We start from the raw sequence: 19247 nt of genomic DNA on the forward strand, positions 1-19247 counted from the left end.
TGTTGAAGAATATCTTAGAATATATCTTATCTTAGTGCTAAAATGAATGAAATGGAAAAGAGTTACCAAAAATTTCAAACATATGCCTTATTTAAAATAATATAAATCCATAATTCATTGTCCCATAATTCTTGATGGTCAAATTGTATATATTCACTAATGAATTTAAATATTAGTTACCATATTATTGTGCAATTTTTTTTACTGATTACATTTAGAGTTTTTTTGCTTACAGCATTGTTTCTCAATCTTGACAACATTAAGATGTTGGACTTCAGTTCTGATTGACGAATTCTGGGAGCTGAAGTCCATACATTTTTTAATATGACTTTATTGGGTTTTTTTAAAAATACAAAGTTAAAAGATAAAAGAAAAGAAAGAAAAGAAAAAAGAAAGAGTAAAAAGTGAAAATGAAAGATCACAAGAGAAAAAAAAAAGAAAAATAGAAAAAACGAGTTCTGACTTTCTTTGGTACAGATATAAGTTAAAAAAATTACATCAAACTCGTACTGTAGGGTTAATATTTGTTGACATTATTTCCATAATCCCATATAATTTTAATCATCAAATCTCAAAATTAGTTTTTCATTTTTTCGTTTTCTTGTAAAAAGTCCAAAAATGGTTTCCATATAGAAATAAAATTTGTTAAATCCTTCTTTCATAAATGCTGACAATTTTACCATCTCCACCCATTCCATTAACTTCACCATCCATTTGTCCATGATAGGTGTTTGTAAGTCTTTCTACGTTTGAGCATGTAAAACTCTTGTTGCACATCTTAAAATTTCCAAGGATAAGAAATATTGGCTTATAGAAGATTTGTAGTGGCTTACATCAGTAACAACGATACAATTAAAAGCCAGTATTAATAAAAGAGGCATATCCAAAATTTTAGAATTATATCAAAAAGAGTACTGATAGGACACTATTAAAAACTTGTTAAGATAAACATGGTTTGAATGAAGGTTTACAATATGTAATGCAAGTGCCAGCTTAATCTCAACCAGAATGATTTGCCTTCATCATCAAAAGGCCTTATTTGTCATGTCCAATCACCCTGGCCTACAAGGCTTGCCCAGGTCTAGCAGCATATTAAATCTCATTGCTGACATCTCAGCACTATTGTGATAAATACAATATCCTTAAAATGAGTGGTAGCAACTTTTTTAAAGTTATTCTTCAAAATCTTTTTTTTTTTAAAATAATTTTTTTTTACAATTTTCCTTTACACAACTCTAGTAATAATCAACAGACCGTGTCATTTTTGTATACTTCGGATCAACATTCTATATAATATATACATTATATACATTCAATATCTAATCCTCAATAGCCTTATGTATATTTCCAATTTTTATTTCTATTATCTATCCAAGTATACCATTTTCCCCAAACCACATAAAATTCCGAATCATCTTTTTCTTTTAGTTCTAGGGTAAGTTTATCCATTTCGGCACATTCATATATCTTCTGAATGATCAATCCCTTTGGTGGTGTATTGCGTTCCTTCCAGTATTGCGTGAATGCAATTCTTACCGCTGTTAATATGTGTAGAATCAAATATCTTATCTTTCTATCAAATTTTGTTTTAAGTATTCCCAAGAGAAATGTTTCCGGCTTTAGTTCTGTTGTGGCCCCGCCCTCTGAGCCTGTCCCATCGGAGGAAGAAAGCTCCGAGCATGAGGAAGAGGAGTCAGCCAGGCCTCCCTCTCCAGGCCCCTCCCCTCTGGCATTGTCTCAAGTGCCGGTCGAGGGAGAGGAGACAGCTGATTCCAGTCAAAGTGATAATGAGACATCATTCCTGGACGCACGCCTCCGAAGGCGTGATAAACGTTTGCAGCAGTTTAGGAGGCGTGCTAGGATTAGCACTGAGTCACTGGACCACACCCCAGAGACCACACCCCAGAGACTATATAATAGAGAGTGGTGGTCAAGGATCTTTTGTGACGAACAAAGCAAAACCTTGGAGTCACTAAAGCCTCGTCCGGAACTGCTGGGAGGAATATTATTTCTGTTTGGACTTTCTTGAACGTTCGTATCATATCTGTCTGTTTGTGAAAATAAAGTCCCTTGGCAGACGGTGTGTCTATCGCTGCCAAGTGGGGAGATAAGAACTGGGTGCATTCCAAAGTGTTTCCTTAACCCTCGACTGGCTGTGTGTGTGTGTGTGGGTACGGGGACAGATCAAGTTCTATTTGACATTTTATTATTTCTTGTAGCCATCCTTGTATCTTAGTCCAGTACTTTTTCACTTCAGGACATAGCCACCAAGCATGAAAGAAGGTACCTTGACATTGGTTACATTTCCAACATTTTGGGCTTAAATTCGAGTACATTTTAGCCAGCCTTGCTGGGGCTAGGTGCCAATGGTAAAGCATTTTGTATTGATTTTCCTTATAAGCAGCGGATTTTGTTATAGTGTAATTTTTGTTCCAAATTCTTTCCCAATCCTCTAAATCTATATTATGCCCTATGTTTTTAGCCCATGCAATTATCGGTTCTTTCATCACCTCCTCTGCTCTATCAAATTCTAATAGTTAATTGTATATTTTGGATATTAATTTTCCTTCGGGGTCTATCAACAATTTGTCTAGTTGTTTTGGTTCCTTGTCAATTCCATATTCTTCCACGTCTTTCTTGTACCTAGATTGCAGTTGTAAATATGGCCACCAATCGATAGAAATTCCCTGTTCCTTTAATATCTGATTGTTTTTAAGCTTCCCTGTTTATCTAAAATTTCTGAGTATCTGGGCATTTTGCTTATATCTAATGTGTTGGCCAAAGACTTCAGAGAATAGTGATGCCATAATATCAATGACTTTTTGCCATTCCTGTTTTGTTTTGTTTTGTTTTGTTTTGTTTTGTTTTGTTTTGTTTTGTTTTGTTTTGTTTTGTTTTGTTTTGTTTTGTTTTTTGGCTTTTGAGTACTTAAAAAGGTGCCAACTCTCTATTGGAGGCTTACCAAACCTATTCAATTTTATTTTTTTCATCAGAAAGATAGATGATGTGCTGCCTATATTTGGTAATTTGCTGTTTAATGGCAGAGCCTCCTATGGGTCTGAATGAAACAAAAAGTATTTGCATATAACATATGATTGTAAATCATAATTATCTGTACCTGCTTTTCTTATTACATTTTATTTATCCACCTGTTTCCACCTTGGAAAGCTGTAGAAGAAAATATAGTAAGAGAAGTTCTGAATCATCTTCATAATCTCATACTGTAAAATTTATCTAGTGCAATATTCTTTTGACAGGCAGATGTGGGAGTAGCTTCCTACCCAGGAAGCATCAGTGCAGTGTGGCAAAATCAGATTACTCACCAACATCCATTCTGTTACATGAACAAAAAGCCTATCATGTTTTGCTGTGTTGCATTAATTATGAACCAAGACCATTCTGAAAATAACACCTCTATATTATCATTGCTAAAGTAACAACATAGGCTGAAGTAAAGCCTTTGATTCAGTAGTGCGCGACAAACTACTTCTGAAACTGAAATCTTATGGCATTTCTGTACCCCTGCATAATTGGATAGTTGTGTTCCTGTCAAACAGGCAACAAGTGCTCAAAATAGGCAGCGCCCTATCAAATCCTGCACCTGTTAACAACGGTGTTCCCCAAGGCAGCATTCTAGGTCCAACACTCTTTCTGCTTTATATCAACATCCTTTGTGATCAAATTATAAGCAGCTGTGTTCTCTTTGCCAATGATGTTAAACTATTCAACACCACAGACATCTACTACCCTTCAAAATGACCTAAACTATGTATAGTCAAACAATTGGCAACTTCAAATCTCTGCTAACAAATGCTCAGTCCTGCACATTGGCGATAGAAATGAAAACATCAAATATTTGCTGGCTGAAAATGATCTAAAAGTTGACCCACACTCTGTCAAGGACCTAGGAGTACTCACTTCAAAAGTTCTAAGTCCCAGAGCTCACTGTAACATCATTGCAAAACAGGCATTAAGAATTGTCAATCTTATTTTATTTCTTTATGATAAGAATTGTCTTATCTTATTTTTCTCACTGGTAACACTATACTTCAAACTAGGGCATATAAAATCTTTGCCAGACCTAAACTTGAATACTGTTCACCTGCCTGGAATCCTCACTGTATTTTAGACATCAATACATTAGAGAGGGTCCAGAGATATTTTACTAGAAGATTACTCAAATCTTCTGCTCGAAATAAAATTCCCTATACCACTAGGCTTGAAATTTTAGGTCCGGATAGGCTTGAAATTTTAGATCCGGATAGCCTTGAACTATGCCATCTACATTCCGACCTATGCTTAGTTCATAAGATTATTTACCAAAAAGTCCTACCTGTAAATGAGTACTTTAATTTCAACTGTAATAACACAAGGGCTATCAATAGATTCAAACTCAATGTAATTCGCTCTAATCTTGATTGTAGGAAATATGACTTCTGCAATAGAGTAGTAAATGTCTGGAACACTACCTGATCCTGTTGTTAGTGTCGCTAATTCCCATACCTTTTAAACTGTCTACCATGGACCTTTCATGTTTCTTAAGAGGTCCCTAAGGGGGCGTGCATAAGCGCATCAGCGTGCCTACCATCCCTGTCCTACTGTTTCCATTTATATGTAATCATTCTGTTTTGGCTATTTATATTTTTTTATTTGTTACTTGTTTCCTTGTACTTGTTGACAAATAAATAAATAAGTTTAAGATTCTCCTCAAGTTTTCCTTTAAAAGATTGTTTTTTCAGCTTTATTACCACCACCACCCGCAAATTCATGTACATATTCCTGACTCCCTCAGAAATCACTTTGTCTGTGTCTGATTACTGCAGGCAGCCAGCAACACGACAGGACTTGCTTGTTTACATAGCTCTGAGGGTTATGACAACATATCAGAATGTACAGGTGCCATGAACTGATGCAGGATCCAATTATGATCACCAAAACGGACAGTTTAATAAAGAATTCCTGAGTGTTCAAATGTTCATAGCTTTCAATATGCTTCGAAAAATAATCTTCTTAGCTTCTTTTGTCTCTTTCAATTGAAGTATTTTAAAGTATTTTAAAAACAAATGCAAAACAGTTGTGTTAATTGGAAAAAAAATCTCATAAAACATGTGGTTAAGTGCAATTTCCTCATAATTGCAGCAGATGTGCTGCCAAGTCCAAGACTATTGCAAAACACTTTTGTTATGCTTTGGCCCATACAAGGGTATTTCAGCCCATCCTTGTAATATCAGGAGATGGTCTGGAAGGTATTGTTCACAGTTAGAATAGATTACAAGCCTATGTTCTAATGCTGTTTACAAAAATGATGCAGATTCCAAATGTGTTTTCAATGGGACCAAATGTTTGGAAGCTAATCATTAAAAAAGAGATAATGGAAGAAAAGTAGAAAAATAGAAAACACAAAAAGGGAACTTCTATTTATAGCAATAGCACTTGGACTTATATCACTTCATAGTGCTTTACAGCCCTTTCTAAGCAGTTTACAGAGTCAGCATATTGCCCCCTACAGTCTGGGTTCTCATTTTACTGACCTCAGAAGGATGGAAGGCTAGTCAATCTTGAGCCGCTTAGAATTGAACCCCTGGAGTGAGCAGTAAGTTAGCCTGCAGTACTGCATTATACCTGATGAGATCAGTCATTTGTCTTTTGGATATCAGTGACAATAGCAAATGTAGCCGATTGAACTTTTGTAGGAACAAGAGTAACGGTATGACACTTCTTTAGTTAAATAATTATTAACACTCAGACTTATTTGTGATAAACACAGACAGAGTCTGCAAGACACAGATTTCATTGTCAGATTTCATTTCATTGATTAGCACTGCTGATATTACCTATGGTAGTCTGGGTAATGAAACATCTGCAAGAAAACAAGTGAGCTCAGAGAACACCAAGGACCCCTCACAGATTTCATTTTATGTCCAGTCTCCTTCAGGCACTACAAAATCACTCATTGAAAAGCCACACAAGCTGAGAAGCTCAGGAAACAAGAGCCATTTAGATTTCTAGAAATATTGATTGGGATGTCCCATCTTCTCGCTTCAGTTCAATTATTGTTCTATAGCTTGATATTAAATTTTTCATGAATTAGATGGGATCTCAGAAGTAGTTACATCCAAATTACTACTGATGCAAGAAATTAACTGTTCCAGCATCCCTGTTGGGTAGCAATCTAGCCTCTATTCAAGAGCCTCTAACAAAGATGTGTTTGTTTCTGAGGCATACTCTTCCTGGATGAAAACCATATCCCACCAGGGAGGATATGTATGTGAATATGTGTTTTCAATCAATTGTGAACAGCTGCTGGAATGATCTAAAATTATTCTAGGAAATGATGAGTGAATGTAGACATGAAAGATGTTTTTAGGCAGAACCAGTATTTTACTAAAGACTCTGCTCAGTGCTTGCATCACAGGCTCTCTCTCTCTCTCTCTCTCTCTCTCTCTCTCTCTCTCTCTCTCTCTCTGTGTGTGTGTGTGTGTGTGTGTGTGTGTGTGTGTGTGTGAGAGAGAGAGAGAGAGAGAGAGAGAGAGAGAGAGAGAGAAGAAAAGACAGGTGCATTGATAAGAATGTCTGAAACTGCTAGCAAAAAAAATGCTAACACCTTGAGGGCACTTTATTACAGGGGAATATTGTAAGATGCTGTAATTAAGTTTTCCAATTTGCTTAGAGTTTTTATGGGGAATAGAATTCTAAACATTTATCAGTTTTCAGACAATAATGATTCAGCCACATTTTGAACCACTGAACCTTCAACTTTTTGCTTTACTGAAAAGATCTGTTTTCCTGTCTGTTGCTCATGCTGGCAAGGGCAGTGACTGAAAATATGTGTGCAGGTCAGTGCCTGCCTCAAGGTGCTGCTGAGCTTGAGCAATAATACATATCTCAAATTTAGTTACATGTTTTTTTCCCCTTTTTGTGAGATCGTAGAAAACATTTTTCTGGGTACCTTTCATTGTTAAATAAAAATAATCTGGGGGTTTCTTTTCCCTCTTTTCTATGCATCCCCTATTTCATAGAAATGCTGCATTATATAATCATTGATAACTAACATCTAATTTGTAAGGCACAAATTACCCAACATATTCACTGCAGCTATATTTTTAAATACAAATAGCATCAACTGAAAAAGCTGATAATTATTAGAGTTACAGCTGATATGGAAAAGTTTTTTCTTCCTTGTTAATGAATTGATGAAAACTCGTCTGTTGAAGTGTTCTTATTCTGAAAGAATAGCCCCATTGGTGTCATGGGGAAAAGTCCCACTACTAACAGTGATTTCAGCAGAACAATTTTCATAGTATCTCAGTGAGGGTAGGAGCAGGCATATTATCTAGCTAGTTTATCTCTGTGGACGCAAACTGGCAAATCTTCTTGAGAGGCACCACAGTGAGATCTGGCGCTAAGCCCTCATGCCTACTCCAGATAGCTCAAGCCCTGTAACTCTTCAGTTTCTTGGAAACAAGACAACACTTATACTGGGAGGTCAGCATGTGGTGCCATTATGGTAAACAAATTTACCTCATAGATCAGTATGGAAATGAAAGTGGGGGAAGACTGTAGCCAGTGCTCGGAAATGGACAAAACAGAATAGTGAATGGATTGTTGCCTAATAATATTTCAGAATAAAAGTATATTGAGTGATTTAGGTAACATCTCTGGGTGGAAAGAAAGATATCTGTCTTCACACCAGTGGAGCCCTGGTACTTAACAACCTCCTCATTAATGGTACTTGTATTCTAAAAAACAAAATGAGTATTAAATGCAAATGTGTAGAGGGTTTTTTTGTTAGAATGGTGACTATTTTAATATGTTTCGGAAGAAGTGCTTTTGGCCTGGGCAAACAAAGCATCTCTCTGCTATTCACTGAAGTAGCAGCAGTATCTTTTTTTCAAACTTGCTTATAAGGGTGTGGCTGTTTTTAGGGAATAGTAGAAAGGCCCAAGGCACTTATTCCAGATCTACAGTTGTCCGTCTTGTGTGCTCTGAAATATTAATATGATATGCAACCAGTGCTGCCTCTTTTCCTGCTTCTGCTTCATCACTTCTTTATTGTGAGACAAAGTTGGAACTACTAATCAAATATAGGACTTATATATACTGCCTGGTTGCTTAATCACTACATTGAGCCAGCAAGCAAACCAAAAGAAAAAATAAAAAACACCCCAAAACAGATGATATCACCTTCAATGAATCCCCCACTCACTATCAAAGCTACTTGCAAGGCACATTTTTTCTGCTATATTTCAGATATAGCATATTATGTTCCTTAAGTGTTCCATTTGGGATAGCACAATCCTTCCATTCTCCAACTGAAGAAGCTTCTTGAATGAGAAGCTTAAATATCTTCAAGGAAAAATCAAATCCAGTTGCCTTTTGAAAAAGCATCTTTGGGACAACCATGACCAGAATGACTGAGAATCTCCATAGGCACACTTTAGTTTGTTGCAAGTTAACCTAGCAGTTCACTGACTATTTCACAAAGGCCATTTTACAAGAATTCCCCTTCAACTGAGTCAACACATAACATGATTGGTTACTCCTTTTAGAGTTGAGTTTACCATGATAACAATAACACTTTCTTTGTAAAGAGAAGGTTACTGTTGCCCACAGCAAAAATGTTCTTTATTGACTATTTTTATTTTTATTTTCCTACTTTTTCCAGTTCTACTCTTTTTAATGTCCAGTTATTTTATTTTTCCATTTATCTGAAGAAGAAAGGTTTCATACTTCGTCCAACTCCCTGTCTATTTCGGAGATGAAACTGAATTGCTTCTTATATGACTAAGGAAAAAAAAGAAAGAAAACAATGCACTGTTCAGCTTATTTACCAACACCATCTCTTCCTAGTAGACTAGGTACTATACCTAAGTACACACACACATATATGAACACAAATTCTCATAAATACGCACATATAAAGTTCCATGTCTAGGAAGAGCCTCCCAAGGAATAAGAGAGATTGGAAATTGATTTTCTAGAACAGAATTATAGAAGGGCGAAGCAGCTGGGGGAACTGTTCAGTAGGAAGACATGGGAGTCTTCTGTCTGCAAGAATATCTTGCTAGCTATTGCCACCATACTTCAGTCTGGACAGAATTTTCTTAAACCAGCTTAGAGTAAGCTGATATGAGTATTGGAGATGAGCAGCTTAAACTATAAGTGTTGCTATGTCTTAGATGACAGAAAAGGATTGGTAATAGAAAGAATTGGCCCTATTGTTAGGGTGAGGCAAATGTGTCAAGTGGCAGATGCTGGAGGGCAAAGCCATGGAGGCACCTCAACCTCTCTGACTCATTCTCTTTTTTGATGGATGTTGATACTATCCCCTACTCAATGTTGATTCAAGTATTAGTCCAATCAGATAGCATATACAGAACAGGAGAGCCAGCCATTTCATTATTTATCTCAGGCAGAAGAATTTCAGACAGTCTATTGTGGTAGGCATGGAGGAAGAGGTGGACAAAAGCAGCAGCCCAAGTATATGGGCAAGAAAGAAATATGACGGACAAAGTCTGTTGAAGAATTGAAAGCAGACTCAGCCCAAAAGTAAGAAGCATAACCAGCACAGAGGGAAACCTTGACTAGAAACCTTCTACTTGACTAGAATTAGGCCAGCTTTTCTTCATTTGGATGATCTTCAGATATATTGACTCCCAGTTTTCCCCAGCCAGTATGGCCATTGTTAGAATCCTGCAATCCCCCTACATTAGCTTTGTTGTTGTTCAGCATAGATTAATATGGCAAGGCTGGTCCAGGGTAGTTATTGGCATTATTTCTGGATATGATGCTTCTCAAGAAACAAAGTCCATGTCTGATATCTAAGGGTTCTTTGTAAGGGCATATTTGGACATCACCAGTGCAAACCACATATTGTTCACCACTGAATGTCATTGATTTAATACCTCAAGAAAAGGATTGGGCCCTCTTATTAGTTGTCCCTTTAGATTGGACATTTTCTCATTCTCTTACCAGGACTGAACAAGAGATTGCTCTGAAATATCCAGGTAACTGTAAGATTAACCTTTAGAGCAAAGACAAACAATAGTTTGACAACATGGAACACAAAATGCTTATTAGATTTCTCTATGAATTTTTAGCATATTAGGTGTGCTAACTGAAATTGCACTTGGAAGTGGTTGTTAAGGAAAGGCTGAGCTGTGCCTATTCTCTTCCCTACCTTCATGGTATGCTGTGCAATTGTACAAAATGCCATTCTTCTAGGAGATCATGCCCACTTATGGAATGTGTAGACCAACCTTTAAGAAGTTAGAGAAAACAATACTCGGGTTATCAGAAATGCTTAAGAAAATAAGGATATTAAATTGTCAAGGTTTCCTGCCCTCCTCTAAACGCCTCTGCCCAAAGTTAACAGATGCAAGTATATCTCCAAAATTATGGAAGCTACTTTATGAAAACAGCATATTGACTAACATTTAAGATTTTCTAAAATTCTAACTTCACTTTGTTCTTTACCATTACCACCACTACTCACATCCTTGTAAACCACAACTGTGCTTCCAGGCCAAAAAAAATAAGACAAACCTGAAAGCATTTCTGGGAGAGGTAGGTGCAGGGAGAAGAGAGACAAAGCAATGCATAATTGTTGAGAAGCTTAGAACGTGTCCCAACATTCACCGCAGGTTTTTTCTTTTCTTGAGGCAATCGGAGCACTGCCTGAATTTTGCACCTGCCATAGGCAAGTGTCTCTGTCTGTCAGTGAAATCACTGGGTGAATGTATTTTACGGCAGGCCCTGGCCTGCTCCATATCCTGCTTTACCCAAATGATTATATCTTCTTTACTTCTGAATAGCCTTCTAAAAGAGAAACTGTCATTCCAATATCTGCTATTCGATATTTGGCAATCTTATTAGGTAAAGCTGGAAAAAAAAGCCCATCACCTTACTCCAATAACCCTTATTCTTAAACCCTGGTCAGATTTAGTCAATCTTTATTTCAGTCAATGAGCAGCCTAAAACAGAGGCAGTTACACAAGCAACAAATAAAAGGAAACAACATGTTAGGCAACAGCATTTCAGGTGACATCTTAGATATAGTATTAATATGAAAGGTGTAATTCTAATGCTAAGATTATACTAGCATTTAAAATGAAAACATTGACCCTAGTCAATCTGAGTGCTTCATATTATGGCTAGTGGTAGTATGATACTTCATTGATAACTTTATTTAGTTCCTTTATGGACAAAAATTTAATAAATATGAACACAAAATTAACACACTGATGTTGTAGCTTTTTTAAAAAAAACAAACGAAAACCTGTGCATAGAAATATTATTGAACTTGGAGCAGGGTTTTCAACATAATATTACATCTTCGGATTCAGGATTTGAGATTTGAAAATTTACCCTGATGAAAATAGTTAAAAGCAAAGAAAAGAAATCCAAATCAATCCAGTATATTTCCAAAATCAAAGACATGGGGGTGGATGGATGGGCTATTTAAGTTTTTGCTCCTTTTGCTTTGATGCTGCATTTTTGTAAAACATAATGATTTTGGCTTTGAAAGCTCTTATTTCCACAGTCACTATATAAGCTTATTTTTGCAGCAAGCCATACAGTATATAAACTTAAGAATAGATAAAAAGTTTGACTTAGGTAGCATTTATCAGAACTTTCAGAATCTCCAAGGAAGATATAAGCTTGTCTCTGCACTTTAAAGCCCCATGTCAAAAACATTAGAGTCATGGATGCACAAAAATAATATGCAAAATGTAATAAATGTAATAAAATACATCACATTTAGTATTTCTTTTGGAGATAAAAAGAGTATCTTTAATGGACTTGCCAAGGACTGAACTAATTCCAACTTTCCAAATGATCAGGATAAATTATACATATCATTTCTAATTCCGTTCTGCTTCTTATTTATTTGATTTATGTACTGTAGTTGCCCATTTTACTAGTCCCTGACTCTAGGTGGCTAATTCTCCAAATAAATAACAAATCTCAAGTTTATGTTTGGGAATGAAATCAGATTGCATAATTCTGACCCTATTTTTGAACATGTTAACCTATTGAAGGTCTTACTCTTTTGCATTTAGTGCCATAATTAGAAAATATCCCTACAGTAATGTCTACTCATAATAAGTAAAGATTACTGGCCTTCATTGTAAAACCATATTATATTATTTTTATACTTCCAGTGGTCTGCATTTCCAAACAAGTAGGGATAGAACTGCTCTTCTGTGTAGCTGCAGGCTTCCTTTCAAAACACCGAGAACCTTGGCAGAAGCCCTTTAAGGACATGGAGCATTTCTTTTTCATAGTTCACTGTCAGAACCTGTTTAGAGTTGGTGGTAGAAATTTCATTTGGCCTCCCAAATAGTGGCCCAACCTACAATATAAAACACTCCCAGTTCTATAATCTTGGCATTAATTATCCTAATCTTTTTTTTTTGGTAATGTTCAAGCTGTTAATTTAACCATGTTGTCTAAACTTGAATTGGAAGCAAAGCTGGATTTGCTTCTTTTCAAGAGTTGGCAAAAATGAGCTGAAGGTTACTTATCAAAGGAGTACAAGATAAGAGGGGTATGACTGTAGAAAATTAGATGGTATTTATGATGTATTTTATCCCAAATTGTCAAAGGTCTACTTTAAAGTTAATTTTCAGGCAGGTGTAATTATTGCTCTGTTTTGTCTATCTCCACAACTAGAAGCACATTAAGTATTTTGATGTATGTCTACCTATACTTAAATACTGTTGTATAGTGAAATTTAATAAAGATGCTGCAAACTATGTCTATACTGTATATTTTAATATGATTTTAAATAATATATCCAGAAAAAGTTTTTTTTTTAATTTCTAAAAATCTAGCTGTTGTTATGGATATTTAAAAACAATTGCTTTAAAGCAAACATTGCTAGACAGAGAATTATCTTATTCTTATTTCTCTGGTAGAAGAAAAAAAATCTCGAGGGATAGAAGCTTACTTAAACTAGAGCACACATATCTTCTGGTGTGGTTTGGTCTTTAATACCAAAGGGTAAAACATATCATACCAAACTTTTCAGTGGCATTGTGGACATAAACTATTTGGTTTATGATGTCAGTCTTTCCATTTCTCCTCATTCTACTCTTGCCAACTTGTACCAAAGTACTGGATTAATTGTGAAATGACACAAAATTACACAAACATTTTAAGTAAGTGGAACATATATATATATATACACCCAGGGGTGGATTCTACTTATCTTTACTACCGGTTTGTAATGGGGCTGCGTGCGATCTTCTGCGCAAGCGCAGAAGCATTTTGATGACGTCAGGGTTGGTGGGCAGAGCCTCCCGATGGTTTTACTACCGGTTCTATAGAACTGATGCGAACCAGGGTCAACCCACCACTGTATTCACCTAAATAGATATTGCTTTATAACACATTCTGATTCAATTAAGAACTCTGGAAAACTTGTTTAAAAGAGAGAGAAAAATGTAGGAATCTGAAGAACTCAGAAGTGGTGATAAACAAATTTCTATCAGCTTGATTTCCAAATGACTTAGTAGGCTTTAGTAAATATTATCCATTTCTTTAGATAACTCTGCAGCTTGCATTTTTGTACCTGAATGTTAAGATGCTTTTGCAACATGGTGTCATTGCAATTCCTATTCATTTTCAACTAGTCTGTATCATTTTGCAGCACCAGATGTGGAACCATTACAATCACATAATGTTTTACGCCAAGGAATAAAGAAAAGTAGTTGATCCAGGAAAATAAAAAACATTTTCATTAAAACAAGACTGCTTGGTCAGGAAGACTGGCTATATAAATTCAAAAGTAATCACTGGACTTCTGACCCTGTGCCTCTAGAACTGTTGAATGTATAGTTTAAATAGTTTATATTTCTCAAGCAAAATTTAATAATTTTAAGCATTTCTACAGATGCATCTGCAACAAGATGACTTTAGATATCTGATCTGATATCTACTGTACTTAGCTGTAAATTATAAGGAAAATAGTCCTGGAATTTATACTGTATTGCTGAACCTTATGAGTTTGATAAGTTAACCTATCAGACAAATGAATAGGAATACTTCTACCAACTGTAATGAAATTCCAGTGATCAGGAGTTAAATGATTTTAAGGATTCGTGCATATTCTGCTCCCTGTGCATAAATTGCAAGACATGCTTGTGAATATGTATTTGATTCAGCTTGAGCAATGCATTTAATAAATAAATACTACAGAGAAAGGACTCTAGCATTCACCACTGGATCTGACTGGATTATATTTAAAACTAGTAAATAAAGAAATTCAGATTCATCCACTCCCAAAACTGACTGTGTTCATGAGGTTAGTCTTTTTCTTCTGAAGAATGCCCTTGAGCTAATTGGGACCTCGACTGACCACCTATCAAGAAACTGTCAGGTTGGGACCTATACAGAGCTATACTCTGATTTGGGGCAATGATTTTATGCCACCCTGTCCTTTCACACATAAGGCTGTGTTTCTGCTCTAAGTGTTGCTGTTGGCTTCCTTTCCATCCGCCTGGAAAAGGAGGGAGTACAAATTAAAAAAGAATGCAGCTCTTAACGCCTACACCCAGAAGCTTGCAAAACAGGAGGCTGCTACACCTGTGGGGATAGAACAAGTGTATCAGTGTCTTGGGCTTTGCCTCAGCTCGTCTGCTTTTGTTACCTGGAATGTGCCGATGAGACAATCAGGTGCAGCAGGCGCGTGGCAGCCTGCTTCAAGACGGCTTCTTTGGAGACAGGGAGAGGTCTCTGACTCATGCACTGTATAAGCTCATGATAACCATTTTCAAATACAGCAATTAGAGAATAATGAAAGTACAGTACCATTGCAAATACTTGTATGGTTCATTAGTTAGAGAAGCAGTCCACATATGTATCAGGTATAAAAAAATTACTGGAAAATGTAGTTCCTATACAAAAGAGAAAACAATTGTACAAATAATTTGGGGCACCACTTTGGTCACTCAAAACTGGGCATTCCCCCCCCAAATGTTTTGCTTCCTGAAAAACTTTTGGTGATTATGGTAGATGCCTTCAAACTGAACATAAGTAAAATTTCAGAATGACTGCATCTTGTAGGAGTCATGAGAAATATGAAATTAAATTTTAATAACTATGTATTTAATCACATGATATTTCTGACAGGCTGCATGAGTTCAACAGGGACAAAAGTATTTTGCTGCTGATTTCTGCTTGTAGTCAGTATCTTATGTATCTCACTGTAGCGTCAATAATAGTCAGCCAGCACTGATAGATCCCAGTTGCTATATTGTTTTTCCATTGTGGCAATGTTCTGGTGAAAGCTTTCAACATGTTCATCACTGATTGCCCCTAGGTTTTGGGGAAAGAAGTCCAAGTGTCAATGCAGAAAGGAACCATCAGTAACAGGTTGCACTTTATGGTCTTGTATGCTATCAGGAGATTGTCAACCAGCTGAATTTAGTTTGGTGATCTGGAGTAGCCAAGAAAATTCTCAATGACATCCTTTGAATGCTTCAAACTTCTCATCAATGATGTATCTGGTCTGTGGAAAAACACAAATGCCTTCTTTAATCTTGGCATCAGTTATTCTTGAAAACACTCATCTGAAATAATGAAAACCCCCATTTTTCTTGTTCAACATTTTCACAAAATTTTTCATCGGTCCCAAGTTCTTATGTGAAGCGGACACTCCTGCTATAATTCTGCAAGCATTTAAAAACATTAGATTCCAAAACAATGAGATAACAGCAAGTTTAAATGTGTGTACATTTTATAACTTTAAACATAATGAGAAACAACATAGCACTATAATGATGGTATTAGGACTGATACCAGAGAGCCAGGTTTTAGTCTATCATCAGCCATGGAAGGTCATAGGTGACTTTAGGCCAGTCACTTTCTTTCAGAAAAAACTATGACACAGGATTTTTGTTATGGAGAAAAATAGGAAGATGGTGTACTGGGTATACTTGAACTTCTGAGGAAAGAGTCAGATATAAAGAAAGCAAACAAACAAATCAAGAGAAGCTAATTTATCTTATGTATAGAAGAGATTTCATAGGACAAAAGCAGAGCTCAGTTTTACTTAAAGAATACTTCATATATTGGGCATACATTTGGTTCACATATCCTCCTAATGTAGTTGGATTAGAAGAGACTTTTGGCTTTATTGTACAGGCAGCTTTGTATTTTCTTGCTCTTTATGGCTGAAAGTGAACTTTTCTTGCATGTTATAAAGATACAGATAAAATAAAATGTATACCACGAGTATATCCTCGCCAGCATTTATATGCTTACATGGATGGTCAAAGGAAAATATCTACTGCTCTCTAGCAAGGAGAAAAAGCTATGAGTTCATTGAATGACTATTTATTCTAAGTGAATAATCAGAATTTAGCAGTTTACTCTTTTCCCTAATTTGTTGGATGGCTTTTTTAGCAGTTACAATAAAGTGTCAATAAATATGAAAGGATAGGTCACCCTGTAATAAAATGAGCGATTTCTAAATTTGATGTATAAAAATAATTTTAAAAAACGAATAAATAAATACAGAAAAATAAAGAAGCAGGAAACAAAAATCAAAAGTCCTTGTAAGGGAACATGTAATCAGTATTTTTTGTGCTAGTAAAAAGAGAAATGTTTTCTATAAAGCACATGTTTCTGCAATTACATGTAAGCCAAATTCTCTGAAACACAGTACTGTATATTTTTAAAACTAAATTCTTCAGCATAATCCCTAATTCATATGGGCACAAAACTCTAGGCAAGCTTTCTTGAAAGGAATACTCCTTAAGCAGGAACCACTGTATTGCTCGGTATAAGTTTCAAAATCTAAATGTATTACATGGAATCTCTTACTGTACTGACACTATATAATATGGAGTTATATATTTATTTGGCTTAATGAAGAATTATTCTTACTTATACATAGCAATAGAAAATATCCACATTTCAAGGGCAGATCTTCTGTTAAATAAAAAAGCATGGACTGGAGAAAAAATTATGAATTTTTAAGAAATTTTAATTACAATTTAAGTTATTTTCTACACATTAGCTGGGTCAGATGAGTTCCTAAAATTACAAAACAAACAAACAAAAATCTGGGCAGCCTCTGCTGCAGATGGTAAATGTTTATAGACTACACCTGCCTTGGTTCTGCCAATTTTTTAAAAGTACCATCCTTTTACATTCTGAGTACGTATTATGTCCAAGCCCCAGTATTAGAAAGAAAGATTTGCAAGCCTGCACTAGTAGTTAGCAGCAGATTTATAGGAAGACTCTAGAGCTTTAAACAAAGATAGTACAAAGACCTCTTTAAGGAAACTTCCTAAGTTAGGAAGCAATGTATTCTCATTTTATAGGCTGAAATGGAGGACCAATCAACAAGGCCTGAGAGAAATGGAAAGTGTGATATAAAAGGGATATATCAGACAGTTATACAAATTCTGGATAAATTCACTCAGCAGAGAAACTTGTCAGGAAAATAGAAGTGATTAAGTTCTGTTATGTATGTATGTATGTATGTATGTATGTATCTATCTATCTATCTATCTATCTATCTATCTATCTATCTATCTATCTATCTATCATCTCAGTATTTCAGAAGAGTGAATTAAAAAACAACAACAATAAAGTCATTTATTCTGCACCAAGCAAGTTTCTACTTTGATAGCAGCATTTAATTATTTTCCCTTTCATAGTGGGACATACTGGTTTTCTCTTTTTTATTTTGAATTACCGTTGAAATTCATGTTCCAATTAGAATTTAGCTTAATTCTAGCAATTCAATGTCAGTTTTTCTATTGTATGAATTCTAGCACTTCCCCCTTCTTTTGGTTTTTAAACACTAATTGCAAATGTGATGCTTTTGATGCTGCCATTCACATTTTATTGCACCAATTACTGTAGATTTAGATTTAGGTTTAGATTTTATTACACTTCTATACTGCCCTTCTCCCAAAGGACTCAGGGCGGTGTACAGCCATCTTAATTGGCTATCTTAGTCTAAGCAAAAGTTGAGTAAATGAATGGGGAAGGAAGTTTGTATCATAACTTTTAAATCTAGAAGAAAGTTTGGGGTACAGAATTATATTGTGTCTTAGGAACCATCTGATTATTCACTTCCCTTCTACATAGAGCACACCTCACCATGAAGGGGAATCTGGCCTCAGTCCCACTTTCTGCTTCTCTGCTAACCTCTAAGGCTTTAACATATGAAACCCCCAAATAAAGTGTGGTCACAGTGGGTTGGGTGTCGATAGGGGTTACTTATTACAAAAACATATTTTATGAAAATTTCCTTACATTTACAATATATAGTACTTAATGAATATAGGAGGATGCATTGCTCACAAAGTACAGGTTTCATTCTTGGCATGCTGACACTTTTTTCCTGGCAAGAAATGGCTGTAGTTAAGTAGCTGATGCAGTGATAAATCTGAATCTCCTGAAGTTACATATTTGTGTAACAGCAGGCACTTTATAAGAGTGTTTTAGTATCATGCAAAATTGAGATGACTTTTTCTGTGTGCAAGAGTCTCCTTTCTTTTCTCTCCCCCCCCCCCACCCCAAATGTTCCAGTGAAAGTGCATTTGAATTTCTCTCCCATTCATCAATTTTGGGATTAATTCACTGAAATGCAGTATCTATTAGAACACTATCCAAAATTTTAAAAACATTTATCTGCAGGATAACAGGAGTTGTTTAACTTGGTTATAGAATTACATGGAGGTAATAACAGAGATTTTCTATTGAGTCACCCTTGATTTGGATACTAAATCCCCTCATTTAGGATGCAGTATAATTATTCCTGAATCATGTTAACAGGTGGGTCCAATTAGTTTTGGCAAAATAAAATAGAAAGGTAGGATGAGTTTCAAGGGTTTCAGCTTTGTATAAGAGGCAAGTAAGGGCAAGGAGGTTCACTATAGAAGGACAGGCAAGGAATCCTAGACATTTCTCTGTTGCAGTGACACCATGGATGGCTTTGCATTAGTAGCATGAATAGTTCATACTGTGAAGTTCCAGTTTTCAGAAGGCACTTCTACAGCAGGGTGTTTGCTCATTTGGACATTGCACATTTCAGCATGGGGGGATTGTGCAATCATTTTTGCAGGGGCTGATGTCCCCTGCATTTACTGCTTTGCTCTTTCTTGCACTGTATGAAATGATTCATAGGTAGCACATGGTTCTGCTACTTGAGTCACATTTACAGCTTTTGATTGGGCATGGAATGCTATTTCAGAATAGTGGTTTAAAACTATTAAGTCAGGGAA

The 19247-nt window shown here is 35.8% G+C and overlaps 2 long non-coding RNA genes across 2 annotated transcripts in view; one reads left to right on the forward strand and one right to left on the reverse strand.

The window, feature by feature from the left end:
• Positions 1–19247, forward strand: part of LOC148114908 (uncharacterized) — a 66116-nt gene that overhangs the window by 11818 nt on the left and 35051 nt on the right. The window lies entirely within an intron of this gene.
• Positions 15090–17306, reverse strand: LOC117672384 (uncharacterized). Its single transcript, XR_015733370.1, has 2 exons — positions 17121–17306; positions 15090–15514 (listed from the first exon to the last, which is right to left on the reverse strand). It is a non-coding gene; the product is annotated as an uncharacterized LOC117672384 (long non-coding RNA).

This window comes from Pantherophis guttatus, chromosome 3 (assembly GCF_059756535.1).
Source record: "Pantherophis guttatus breed Tessera chromosome 3, ASM5975653v1, whole genome shotgun sequence".
NCBI lineage: Eukaryota > Metazoa > Chordata > Lepidosauria > Squamata > Colubridae > Pantherophis > Pantherophis guttatus.